General features: G+C 47.1%; 1 long non-coding RNA gene across 1 annotated transcript; it reads right to left on the bottom strand.

Moving 5' to 3' along the window:
* Positions 1-6843: 6843 nt before the first annotated feature.
* On the bottom strand, positions 6844-8240 carry LOC142916527 (uncharacterized). Its single transcript, XR_012936533.1, has 3 exons — positions 8085-8240; positions 7459-7657; positions 6844-7019 (listed from the first exon to the last, which is right to left on the bottom strand). It is a non-coding gene; the product is annotated as an uncharacterized LOC142916527 (long non-coding RNA).
* Positions 8241-12923: the final 4683 nt, after the last annotated feature.

The raw sequence follows: 12923 nt of genomic DNA, 5'->3' as shown, positions 1-12923 counted from the left end.
GTGTTGACTGCTGTGCCAGGCTAGGTGCATGAGGAGGTCACAGAGACAGACCCAGCAGGTGTCATGGGTTGTACTGCTGTGCCAGGCGAGGTGCATGAGGTCACAGAGACAGACCCAGCAGGTGCCATGGGTTGTACTGCTGTGCCAGGCTAGGTACATGAGGTCACAGAGACAGACCCAGCAGGTGCCATGTGTTGTACTGCTGTGCCAGGCTAGGTGCATGAGGTCACAGAGACAGACCCAGCAGGTGACGTGGGTTGTACTGCTGTGCCAGGCTAGGTGCACGAGGAAGTCACGTGACAGACCCAGCAGGTGGCGTGTGTGTTGTACTGCTGTGCCAGGCTAGGTGCACCAGGAGGTGACAGAGACAGACCCAGCAGGTGCCGTGTGTTGTACTGCTGTGCCAGGCTAGTTGCATGAAGTCACGTGACAGACCCAGCAGGTGACGTGTGTGTGTTGTACTGCTGTGCCAGGCTAGGTGCATGAGGAGGAAGTCACGTGTGTGTGGTGTTGAACAAGGCGTGGTCGTCAACAGCTGTGGTGGAATTGCTGTGGCTCCGTGCCGTGCCCTCTGTGCTGGTCACCAGGGGTCAGCGCCACACACACACAGCTCGGACAAAGCGCCCTGACGAGTATTTATTAACTCTGGGCTTGCACAGTATCACAGAAACAAGTTGGGTTATTAAATGCATTCTAGATTTAAAGCTTTCGTGACTGCTAGGATCCATACTCTTGGTTCTATTGGGTAAAGTCACGTAGTTGAAAATAAAATAACAAAAAATCACGACGTTTCGGCCACAACACAAGCGGCCTTCATCAGGTGAAGGGACGAGACTGTCTGGAGGACAGCGCTGGAGTGGAAGAAGCCACGCTTAGATCACGACCTTTAAGCTGTGTGAGAAGAAAAACACCAAGCGCCTTGACAAAGGAATTAGCATATAATTTAGCATTGAAATGGCTCATTGAAATAGCTAAATTAAAGTATACACATCCGCAGAGGTACCCCTTGACAAAGGAATTTGCATGGAATTTAGCATTGAAATAGCTGAGTGATTAGCTTGTAACTGGTCACAGAAATAGCTATGTTAAAGTTAGAGCATATACATTCACCGAGGCACCTAGTACTCATCAAACAGGAGAATTTAGCGAAACACAACCACGCTCAGACAGCGGACCTTTAAACTGTGTGCGAGCAAACAAGGTGTTCTGACAAAGAAATTAGCATAAAAATTAGCATTTGATTGGCGGATTTTCGGAAAGAGGTGGTGTACGTGCCGGTGGACTTGCCGTTTGGCGCGGGGGGGGGGGGGGGGGGGAGTTTACCTATTGATGGTGTGAGAAGGGAATTTATAAGAGCTGCGAAAGTTTGGTGTACCACTATTTGAAAAAGTATACTGTACCATTGAAATTAGTTTAATGTTTAGTTCGATTTAGAAAATCTTTCCAATGGTTGCTTAATTTGAAACCATCCTCTCGGTTGAAATTGTGTCTGTGTTTGTAGATCTGAATTGCTTCATGAACAAATCTCTGATAAAAGCCCGTGGGTTTGCAAAGAACCTTGGTATCGGAGAAAATTATATTGTGATCCCCCACAGCGTTGTAACAGTGATCAGCCACGGCAGAAGAATTCGTTTTACCGTGTTTCAAATCTGATTTGTGCTCGCGAATTCGGTCAGAGGCATGTCGCTTTGTCTCACCGATATAGCAATCACCGCAGGTACAACTCAATTTGTAAACCCCGGGGTACTGTAAATCAGGAATGACATCCTTCACGGATGGGATCAGATCACGAATTTTGTGTACTGTATTGAACCGGACCTGGATCTTGTGTTTGTTTAGAATTTTGGAAATCTTTTTAGTAACGCCTGCTATATATGGAAGTGTGATGGTTTTGACCGGAGTATCAAGTGGTTGTTTCTGTATGGAGGGAGAGACAGCTTGGCGGATGGTACGGTCAGACTAACCATTCCTTTTGAGGGCCAGGTGTACGTGTTTTAATTCACTGGTCAGGTGGTGTTGGTCCGAAATGCAATGAGCCCTATGGTATAAAGTTTTGATGAGAGAATTCTTTTGAGCTGGGTGGTGGTGGGAATCAGGTTTCAAGTAGGAATCTGTGTGGGTGGGTTTCCTGTAGACAGAATGCCCCAATGAGCCATCAGGTCTCCTCTCAAACAGAACATCTAAGAATGGTAGCTTGCCATCTTTCTCCAAAGTGTCATCCACATATCTCTTCCACAGAGAAGGTCTGAGGGTGGAAGTCTGGATGGCGTCTGATTCAAATTTCTCCATGAAAATATTGGCTATCACTGGTGATAAGGGGGATCCCATGGGGGTACCCTCATTTTGTTTGTAGAAGGAGCCATTCCAAGTAAAGTAGGTATTGTTGAGGCAGTGCCTAACCAGTGCAGGTGTGTCGGGTCTAGTCCATGTTGGACTAAATTTTCAATTATTTCAATGGTGTCAGGTACTGGGACCTTGGTGAACAAAGAGACCACATCGAAGCTGACAAGGATATCGTCAGGGGACAATACAACGTCTTTGACCATAGAGACCAATTGGGCTGAGTTAAGTACTGCTGAGGTGGTCTTGCCAGTGAAAGGCAGCAAGGTATCTGACAGAAAACGGGCTAGTCTATAGGTAGGGGAGTTGATCGTGGATACGATGGGTCGAAGTGGGGTGCCTTCTTTATGAATCATGGGAAGACCACAGAATCTAGGGGGTCTTGCAGCAGAAGGTTTTAGGGAGGGACGTTTAGTTGGGTCGATTAGGGAGGTCGAACTTGTGATGATCTTGTTGGTTTTTATCGCTAGGCTATTAGTAGGGTCATTTTTTTTATTTTTGAGTAACTTCCATCGTTGAGCAGATTCTGGATTTTGTTGTTGTATGAATCTTTATCCATAATAACAGTAGCGTTGCCTTTATCGGCTGAGAGGATGACTATATCACTTCTGTTTTTTTTAAATTCGCGAGTTCAGAGCGTTCATTTTTGCTGATGTTACTAATGGGTTTCTTAGCATTCTGAAGAACACCTTGTTTGCTCGCACACAGTTTAAAGGTCCGCTGTCTGAGCGTGGTTGTGTTTCGCTAAATTCTCCTGTTTGATGAGTACTAGGTGCCTCGGTGAATGTATATGCTCTAACTTTAACATAGCTATTTCTGTGACCAGTTACTAGCTAATCACTCAGCTATTTCAATGCTAAATTCTATGCTAATTCCTTTGTCAAGGGGTAACTCTGCGGATGTGTATACTTTAACTTAGCTATTTCAATGAGCCATTTCAATGCTAAATTATATGCTAATTCCTTTGTCAAGGCGCTTGGTGTTTTTCTTCTCACACAGCTTAAAGGTCGTGATCTGAGCGTGGCTTCTTCCACTCCAGCGTTGTCCTCCTGACAGTCTCGTCCCTTCACTTGATGAAGGCCACTTGTGTTGTGGCCGAAACGTCGTGATTTTTTGTTAATTTTTTTGTTATTTTATTTTCACCTACGTGACTTTACCCAATAGAACCAAAGAGTATGGATCCTAGCAGTCACGAAAGCTTTAAATCTAGAATTGATAACCTCTATGGGGAGAGTTTTCACCTATCTGTTAGAGCTTTTAACAGACAACGGGACAAGAAGTCGCAACTCATCGAGACGCTGACCTTCCTCAAAAGATGCCGCGATCACAAGGTAATACCCATCGCTTTCACACTCACTTCTGCTGCTGTATCTTCTCCGAATTCTAAACAGATTCTGCTTAAGGCCAGCCTATCTTTAATCTCAGAGAGGATAAGGCTACTCCGATTTGAACTCGATACTTTAGACAGGCCTCTCCTACAAGCTCATTTAATGTTAACACAAAAAATGTCACCTTCTGATTGGAATCACGTAGACAACATGACTGCTTCTTCTGCTGAGTCACTGTTAGTCAAATGTAAAGCTAACCTGATTTCTAAATTCAACCACCTATCAAAGAAGAACCCAGTTCCACATATAACAAAACTAGATGTTAACAAAATCGTCATTAATCAGAGTAGCACCCCGATTTCGGACATTCTGAAAACAGTACTGGCTAGGGGACTAAATTTTGCTGTCACCCCAAAACACATACCAGTAGATGATATCATCTCTCAGGTCGATGTAGCCCTCAAAGGCGTAGGACACATCCAAGCAGACGTTGCGAGAGCTGAAATAGCCACTATTCTTAAGAATGCTAAGAAACCCATTAGTAACATCAGCAAAAATGAACGCTCTGAACTCGCGAATTTAAAAAACAGAAGTGATATAGTCATCCTCTCAGCCGATAAAGGCAACGCTACTGTTATTATGGATAAAGATTCATACAACAACAAAATCCAGAATCTGCTCAACGATGGAAGTTACTCAAAAATAAAAAAATGACCCTACTAATAGCCTAGCGATGAAAACTAACAAGATCATCGCAAGTTCGACCTCCCTAATCGACCCAACAAAACGTCCCTCCCTAAAACGTTCTGCTGCAAGACCCCCTAGATTCTATGTTCTTCCCAAGATTCATAAAGAAGGCACCCCATTACGACCCATCGCATCCACGACCAACTCCCCTACCTATAGACTAGCCCGTTTTCTGTCAGATACCTTGCTGCCTTTCACTGGCAAGACCACCTCAGCAGTACTTGACTCAGCCTAATTGGTCTCCATGGTCAAAGACGTTGTACTGTCCCCTGACAATATCCTTGTCAGCTTCGATGTGGTCTCTTTGTTCACCAAGGTCCCAGTACCTGATACCATTGAAATAATTGAAAATATGGTCCAACATGGACTAGACCCCGACACATCTGCACTGGTTAGGCACTGCCTCAACAATACCTACTTTACTTGGAATGGCTCCTTCTACAAACAAAATGAGGGTACCCCCATGGGATCCCCCTTATCACCAGTGATAGTCAATATTTTAATGGAGAAATTTGAATCAGATGCCATCCAGACTTCCACCCTCAGACCTTCCCTGTGGAAGAGATATGTGGATGACACTTTCGTCATTTGGCCAGATGGCCTCCCAGCTCTGAACCTTTTCCTACACCACATCAATTCCAAACATCCCGCCATCAAATTCACCATGGAAGTGGAGAAAGATGACAAGCTACCATTCTTAGATGTTCTGTTTGAGAGGAGACCTGATGGCTCATTGGGGCATTCTGTCTACAGGAAACCCACCCACACAGATTCCTACTTGAAACCTGATTCCCACCACCACCCAGCCCAAAATAATTCTCTCATCAAACTTTATACCATAGGGCTCATTGCATTTCGGACCAACACCACCTGACCAGTGAATTAAAACATGTACACCTGGCCCTCAAAAGGAATGGTTACTCTGACCGTACCATCCGCCAAGCTGTTTCTCCCTCCATACAGAAACAACCACTTGATACTCCGGTCAAAACCATCACACTACCATATATAGCAGGCGTTACTAAAAAGATTTCCAAAATTCTAAACAAACACAAGATCCAGGTCCGGTTCAATACAGTACACAAAATTCGTGATCTGATCCCATCCGTGAAGGATGTGATTCCTGACTTACAGTGCCCCGGGGTTTACAAATTGAGTTGTACCTGCGGTGATTGCTATATCGGGGAGACAAAGCGACATGTCTCTGACCGAATTCGCGAGCACAAATCAGATTTGAAACACGACAAAACAAATTCTTCTGCCGTGGCTGATCACTGTTACAACGCTGTGGGTGATCACGATATAATTTTCTCCGATACCAAGGTTCTTTGCAAACCCACGGGTTTTTATCAGAGATTTGTTCACGAGGCAATTCAGATCTACACAGACACAATTTCAACCGAGAAGATGGTTTCAAATTAAGCAACCATTGGAAAGATGTTCTAAATCGAACTAAACATTAAACTAATTTCAATGGTACAGTATATTTTTCAAGTAGTGGTACCCCAAACTTTTGTAGCTCTTATAAATTCCCTTTTCACACCATCAATAGGCAAACTCCCCCCCCCCCCTCCCGCGCCAAACGGCAAGTCCACCGGCACGTACACCACCTCTTTTCTAAAATCGGCCAATCAAATGATATTTTTATGCTAATTTCTTTGTCAGGACACCTTGTTTGCTCGCACACAGTTTAAAGGTCCGCGGTCTGAGCGTGGTTGTGTTTCGCTAAATTCTTCTGTTTGATTTGTACTAGGTGCCTCAGTGAATGTATATGCTCTGACTTTAACATAGCTATTTCTGTGACCAGTTACAAGCTAATCACTCAGCTATTTCAATGCTAAATTATATGCTAATTCCTTTGTCAAGGGGTGCCTCTGCGGATGTGTATACTTTAACTTAGCTATTTCAATGAGCCATTTCAATGCTGAATTATATGCTAATTCCTTTGTCAAGGCGCTTTGTTTCTTCTCACACAGCTTAAAGGTCGTGATCTTCGCGTGGCTTTTTCCACTCCAGCGCTGTCCTCCAGACAGTCTTGTCCCTTCACCTGATGAAGGCCGCTTGTGTTGTGGCCAAAACGTCGTGATTTTTGTTATTTTATTTTTTACCTACGTGACTTTACCCAATAGGGAGATCACACAAACTCCACTCACTCACTCTGTAGGACAGGGGGACAAAGATGACAAAGATCCTCCGTGTAGCCTGAAAAAGACCGTTGGGGCAAGTGCTGTTAGTGAGCACCAGACAGACACGGACAAAGAGAGACACAGAGAGAGAGACACAGAGAGACACACACACACAGAGACACAAAGAGAGAGACACAGAGAGACACACACACAGAGACACAGAGAAAGACACACACAGAGACACAGAGAGAGAGACACACATAAAGACAGAGGCATATGTACAATCTCGTGCCACTCACTTTCCATCAAGGGCAGGACTACAACGGCGACCCAGCGTGAGGATCGCGACGGCGAGGATGAGAAGGAGAATCTCACACGGAGGAGGTAGCGGTCACCGGGATCGTCCAGCGCCGAGGAGACGTCGCACCGTGTCTCCGTTGTGGAAGCGCAGACGGTCTGCCAGCGGGCTCGTCTGAAGCTGCGCAGACAGAGACACAGGGAGGAGTGGTGAGGGTGGTGAGGAGCCAGTGGGTGAGAGAGACGTGTGTGTGTGTGAGTGGGTTGGTGGATGAGTGGGTTGGTGAGTGAGTGGGTGAGTGGGTTGGTGAGTGGGTGAATGGGTTGGTGAGTGAGTGGGTGAATGGGTGAGTGGGTGATTGAGTGGGTGAGTGAGTGGGTTGGTGAGTGAGTGGGTTGGTGAGTGGGTTGGTGAGTGGGTGGGTCAGTGGGTTGGTGAGTGGGTGAGTGAGTGGGTTGGTGAGTGGGTTGGTGAGTGGGTGAGTGAGTGGGTGAGTGGGTGAGTGGGTTGGTGAGTGAGTGGGTGAGGTGGTTGGTGAGTGAGTGGGTAAGTGAGTGGGTTAGTGAGTGGGTGAGTGAGTGGGTTGGTGAGTGAGTGGCTGAGTGAGTGAGCATCTCACAGTTTGCTCTGAACTGTGTATGTAACATTCAGGAACGTTGAGTTGGTCGTGGTCGTGGTGGTCGAGTTGATGGTGAAAGGATCAACAAGTGGGGGTCTATCCCCTCCATCCCCACTGGGAGCCGCTTCAACGGGGTCCCAGCAAAGGGTCGCCAGGAGGTCTCGAGACTCCAAACGAACATTCAGTGGGAACAGCGGAGCTGGGCAGATGGGGAAAAACATTCAAGAGTGCGTTAACCACTGCACCACCACTCCTCACTCACACACACAGTGCGTGAACCACTGCACCACCACTCCCCACACACTTCCACACACAGTGTGCTAACCACTGCACCACCACTCCACACACACACAGTGCGTTAACCACTGCACCACCACTCCCCACACACACACACAGTGCGCTAACCACTGCACCACCACTCCACACTCACACAGTGCGCTAACCACTGCACCACCACTCTCCACTCACACTTACACAGTGCGCTAACCACTGCACCACCACTCTCCACACAGTGCGCTAACCACTGCACCACCACTCCCCACACAGTGCGCTAACCACTGCACCACCACTCACCCCACAATCACAACCTGGCACCCGATTTATCGACCACCTCGGGCTCTGCTCACCGTGGCTGCTGCACGTGACGAGGTGGTGGAGGAGGAGGAGAGGCAGGATGAAGGGGAAGAGTAGGCCAAGTTTGTAGAGTTTCGACATCGCCATTAACCCCACACGCAGCCACGCGTCCGCCTCACCCAAGTCACGTGCTGAGGAAATCGATTCAAGGTTTAATTAAAAACTCGGATCGATTCCTATGTGGATAACAAATGCGAATCGATAGTGGTCAAAAATGTAGCCGATGGCATCGATCCCTATTGAGACTGCATTGGAATTGACGTTGGTCGTGAGTGTAAAATGGAATCGAATACATTTTCGATAACATGGGAATTGATTATGGCGATTTGTTCTAACATAGGAATCGATCTAGCTAGTGATTTAAAGCGCATAGAATCGAATCCCATTGGGATACCTACCATGAGAATCGATTGTGTTAGAAAAGGAGAGCGTTCAGAATCGATTCTTATTGAGAATGAATCAGAATCAGAAAGGGTTTTATTCGCCATGACATTTCACACCGACACGGAAATTACTTTGGCAGGATGGTGCATACATTCAACATATAGGAATCTAAAATCTTAAATAAGTTTTAAACAAGTCTTACTATAATAATAAGGGTTAAAAGTCTAACTAACACCAAGGGGCTGAAGTATATAAAATTGAATAAATATCGAATATAAAATAGCTTTAAGATATAATTTAAAAATAAAAAATACAAACAGGTTAACATAGTTAATATCGGCAAGGTGTCATCATGTAGATAAAATGTTAAAATCAGTGTTAGCCCTTGGCCTCGTTTAACAGGCCAGCAGCAGATGGGAAGAAACTGTTTTTATGGCGTGAGGTTTTGGTCCTGATGGACCGAAGCCTTCTGCCAGAGGGGAGTAGCTGAAACAGAGAGTGTCCAGGGTGGGAGGAATCGGCCATAATCTTCCTCGCTCGCCTCATGGACCTTGTCGTGTGCAGGTCCTCGAGGGTTGGTAGATTGCAGGCAATTACCTTCCCAGCAGTGTGGATGATACGCTGCAGTCTGCTCTCGTCCTTGGCAGTGGCAGCAGCGTACCAGACGGTTATGGAGGAGGTGAGGATGGATTCAATGATCGCTGTATAGAATTGCACCATCATTGTCTTTGGCAGGTTGAATTTCTTCAGCTGCCGTAGAAAGTACATCCTCTGTTGAGCTCTCTTGGTGAGGGAGCTGATGTTCAGTTCCCACTTGAGGTCCCGGGAGAGAATAGTGCCCAGGAAGCGGAAGGACTCTACAATTTTGACTGGGGAGTCTAACAGTGTGATGGGGTTGAGGGGGGCTGTATTCTTCCTGAAGTCCACAACCATCTCAACTGTCTTTAGAGCATTTAGCTCTAAGTTGTTCTGGCTACACCAGGTCACCAGGTTGTCAGCTTCCCACCTATAGTCAGACTCATCCCCACCAGAGATCAGCCCAATGAGGGTGGTGTCGTCCGCAAACTTCAAGAGTTTGACGGACAGATGATTGGAGGTGCAGCTGTTGGTATACAGGGAGAAGAGCAGTGGGGAAAGGACGCAGCCCTGAGGAGTTCCGGTGCTGATGGACTTGGAGTCGGAGATTTGTGTTCCCAGCTTAACGCACTGCTTCCTGTCAGACAGGAAGTCTGTGATCCATTTACAGGTGGTGTAGGGCACGTTCAGCTGGAAGAGCTTGTCCTGAAGCAGGGCAGGGATGATGGTGTTGAAGGCAGAGCTGAAGTCCACAAACAGGATCCTGGCGTAGGATGCTGGGGCATCCAGATGCTGTAGGGTGAAGTGGAGGGCCATGTTAACTGCGTCGTCCACAAACCTGTTGGCTCTGTAGGCAAACTGAAGGGGGTCCAGGAGAGGGTCTGTGATGGCTTTGAGGTGTGCCAGGACCAGGCGCTCAAAAGACTTCATTACCACAGATGTAAGGGTGACCGGTCTGTAATCATTTAGTCCTGTTGGCCTTAGCTTTGTGGGCACAGGGATGATGGTGGAGGACTTGAGACAGGCTGGTACATGGCATGTCTCCACGGAGGTGTTAAAGATGTTGGTGAACACCGGAGACAGCTGGTCAGCGCAGTGCCTGAGGATGGCTGGAGAGACAGAGTCCGGCCCGGCTGCTTTGCGTGGATTCAGCCTCTTGAAAAGTCTATTAACTTCTCCCTCCTGAAAGGAGAGAGTCGTCTCTGTAGTATGGGTGGGGGGTGGGGCCTCTTGGGTGGGAAGGGGTGGTTCAGGACAGTCCAATTGTCTTTCAAATCTACAGTAGAACTCGTTCAGGTCGTTGGCTAGGCGGGAGTCGTTAGTGGTGTGGGGGGCTCTGGGTTTGTAGTTGGTGATCTGCCTGAGCCCTCTCCAGACAGAAGCAGCGTCGTCGTTAGTAGAGAACTGGTGTTTTAGTCTCTCTGAGTACAGTCGTTTAGCCTCTCTCACCGCTTTGCTAAACCTGTTCTTCGACTCCTTGAATCTGTCTCTATCCCCACTCCTAAACGCTTCCTCCTTCTCCAACCTCACCCTTCTGAGCTTTGCTGAGAACCAGGGCTTATTGTTGTTAAAGTTCACCCTGGTACGTGTTGGGATACAGCAGTCCTCACAGAAGCTGATGTAGGACGTCACAGCCTCTGTGAGTTCATCCAGACTATTGGTAGCAGTCGTGAACATATCCCAGTCAGTACAGTCTAAGCACGCCCGCAAATCTTCCACAGCCACACTGGTCCACTGTTTAGATGTCCTCACAGCAGGTTTACAGAGTTTTAGTTTCTCCCTGTATGCAGGAATCAGGTGGACCATGGCATGGTCAGAGTGTCCTAGTGCTGCTCGGGGGACGGCGTGGTAGGCTCTACTGACTGTAGTGTAGCAGTGATCCAGAGTGTTCCCTTCTCTGGTTGCGCATTTAATGAATTGTATGTATATTCTTAGTTTTTTCGGTAAAGTCACGTTGAAGAGAAACAACAAAATATATATATAAAACATTGACTTTTCCAAGAAGGAGGTTCTTTGTAAGCCATCTGGCTTCCATGAAAGATTCGTTCATGAGGCTATCCACATATACAAGCACAGAGACAATTTCAACCGAGAAGATGGATTCTATCTTAGCAATCATTGGAAAGATTTGATAAATCATTTCTGTTCTTGATTGATTGTTCACGCTTACAGTGGCTTTCAGACAGCATACATTATAAAAAATTTCGTCTCCCCCCTCCTCTTTAAAAAAAAAATAGATGGACTAGTCCTGGGCAAACTGCCAATCGCTGCGCGTGACGCCAACGTTTTTTTTATAAATAAATAAATGTGCCGTTTAAAAATAAATTTATGCAAACCAACACACCTGATGATGACCGTTTGAGTTATGGTCTAAACGTCGTGAGAATTTTTTATTGTTTTATATATATTTTGTTGTTTTTCTTCAACGTGACTTTACCGAAAAAACTAAGAATATGAATTACTGCAGTCACGAAAGCTTTAAATCAAAATTGAATTGTATGTATTTGGGGAGTTCGTGGCTGAGATTACCTTTGTTAAAGTCGCCAAGTACGATAACCAACGAATCTGGATTTGCTCGCTCCACACTCAGAATCTGATCGGTGAGCATGCGTTGGGCCTCTTTAACCTGTGGACAAGGCGGCAAATAAACTCCGACCAAAATGAGCGACGCGAACTCGCGAGGCGAGTAAAACGGTTTACAGGTTATAAAAATTTATTCAAGGAGTGGAGAACAATGTTGCAGAATCACTGTGACATCTACACACCAGCCACTGTTAATGTAAAAACAAATACCACCGCCTTTCGTCTTGCCGGAGAGTGCTATGTCACGATCCGATCTTACAAGATGGAATCCTGATAGTTGTAGCGAAGTGTCCGGAATCAAATCACACAGCCATGTTTCCGTGAAGCACAAAACAGAAGCTGAAAGAAAGTCTTTGTTTTTTACCATCAGTAGCTGAAGTTCATCCATTTTGTTGTACAGTGAACGTACGTTGGAGAGGAAAAAGCTCGGAAGCACTGTTCGGATCCCACGTCTGTGTAGCCGTACTAGAGCCCCCGACCGTTTACCCCTTGGGCGGAGTTTCGCTGCTTGAGCAAAGCCTAGCGCGGCATTGACTAGAATGCCTACTAATTCTGCCGCTGGAAGCAGAAAAGTAGGAAATAAATCCGCAGGAGTTGTTTCCCTGATATTTAAAAGTTCGTCTCTTGTTAGAGAACTCCGGAAATCTTGTCAAAACACTGAATTGACAGACAAAACAAGACAAAACAGGGCGCACAGACCAGCTGAGGCTACCATCATCGGCGCCATCTTCGCACCAGCATGGGTGTGCTGAACAGCAGGCTCCTCTCACCAGCACGGGTGTGATGAACAGTAGGCCTCTCTCACCAGCTCAGGAGTGGTGAACAGCAGGCCCCTCTCACCAACACCGGTGTGATGAACAGCACGCCCCTCTCACCAGCACGGGTGTGATGAATAGTAGGCCTCTCTCACCTGCACGGGTGTGTTGAACAGCAGGCCCCTCTCACCAGCACGGGTGTGCTGAACAGCAGGCCCCTCTCACCAACACGGGTGTGATGAACAGCAGGCCCCTCTCACCAGCACGGGTGTGCTGAACAGCAGGCCCCTCTCACCAGCACGGGTGTGTTGAACAGCAGGCCCCTCTCACCAGCACGGGTGTGCTGAACAGTAGGCCCCTCAACACGGGTGTGCTGAACAGCAGGCCTCTCTCACCAGCACGGGTGTGCTGAACAGCAGGCCCCTCAACAGCAGGCCTCTCTCACCAGCGCAGGTGTGCTGAACAGCAGGCCCCTCAACAGCAGGCCTCTCTCACCAGCGCAGGTGTGCTGAACAGCAGGCCTCTCAACAGCAG

The sequence above is a fragment of the Petromyzon marinus genome, unplaced genomic scaffold (genome assembly GCF_048934315.1).
Source record: "Petromyzon marinus isolate PM22_M1 ecotype Great Lakes invasive population unplaced genomic scaffold, UKy_Petmar_22M1.pri1.0 PM_G_Scaffold_4, whole genome shotgun sequence".
Taxonomy (NCBI): Eukaryota; Metazoa; Chordata; class Hyperoartia; order Petromyzontiformes; family Petromyzontidae; genus Petromyzon; species Petromyzon marinus.
Note: the sequence above shows the minus strand (reverse complement) of the source record. Positions and strands in the feature narration are given on the sequence as shown.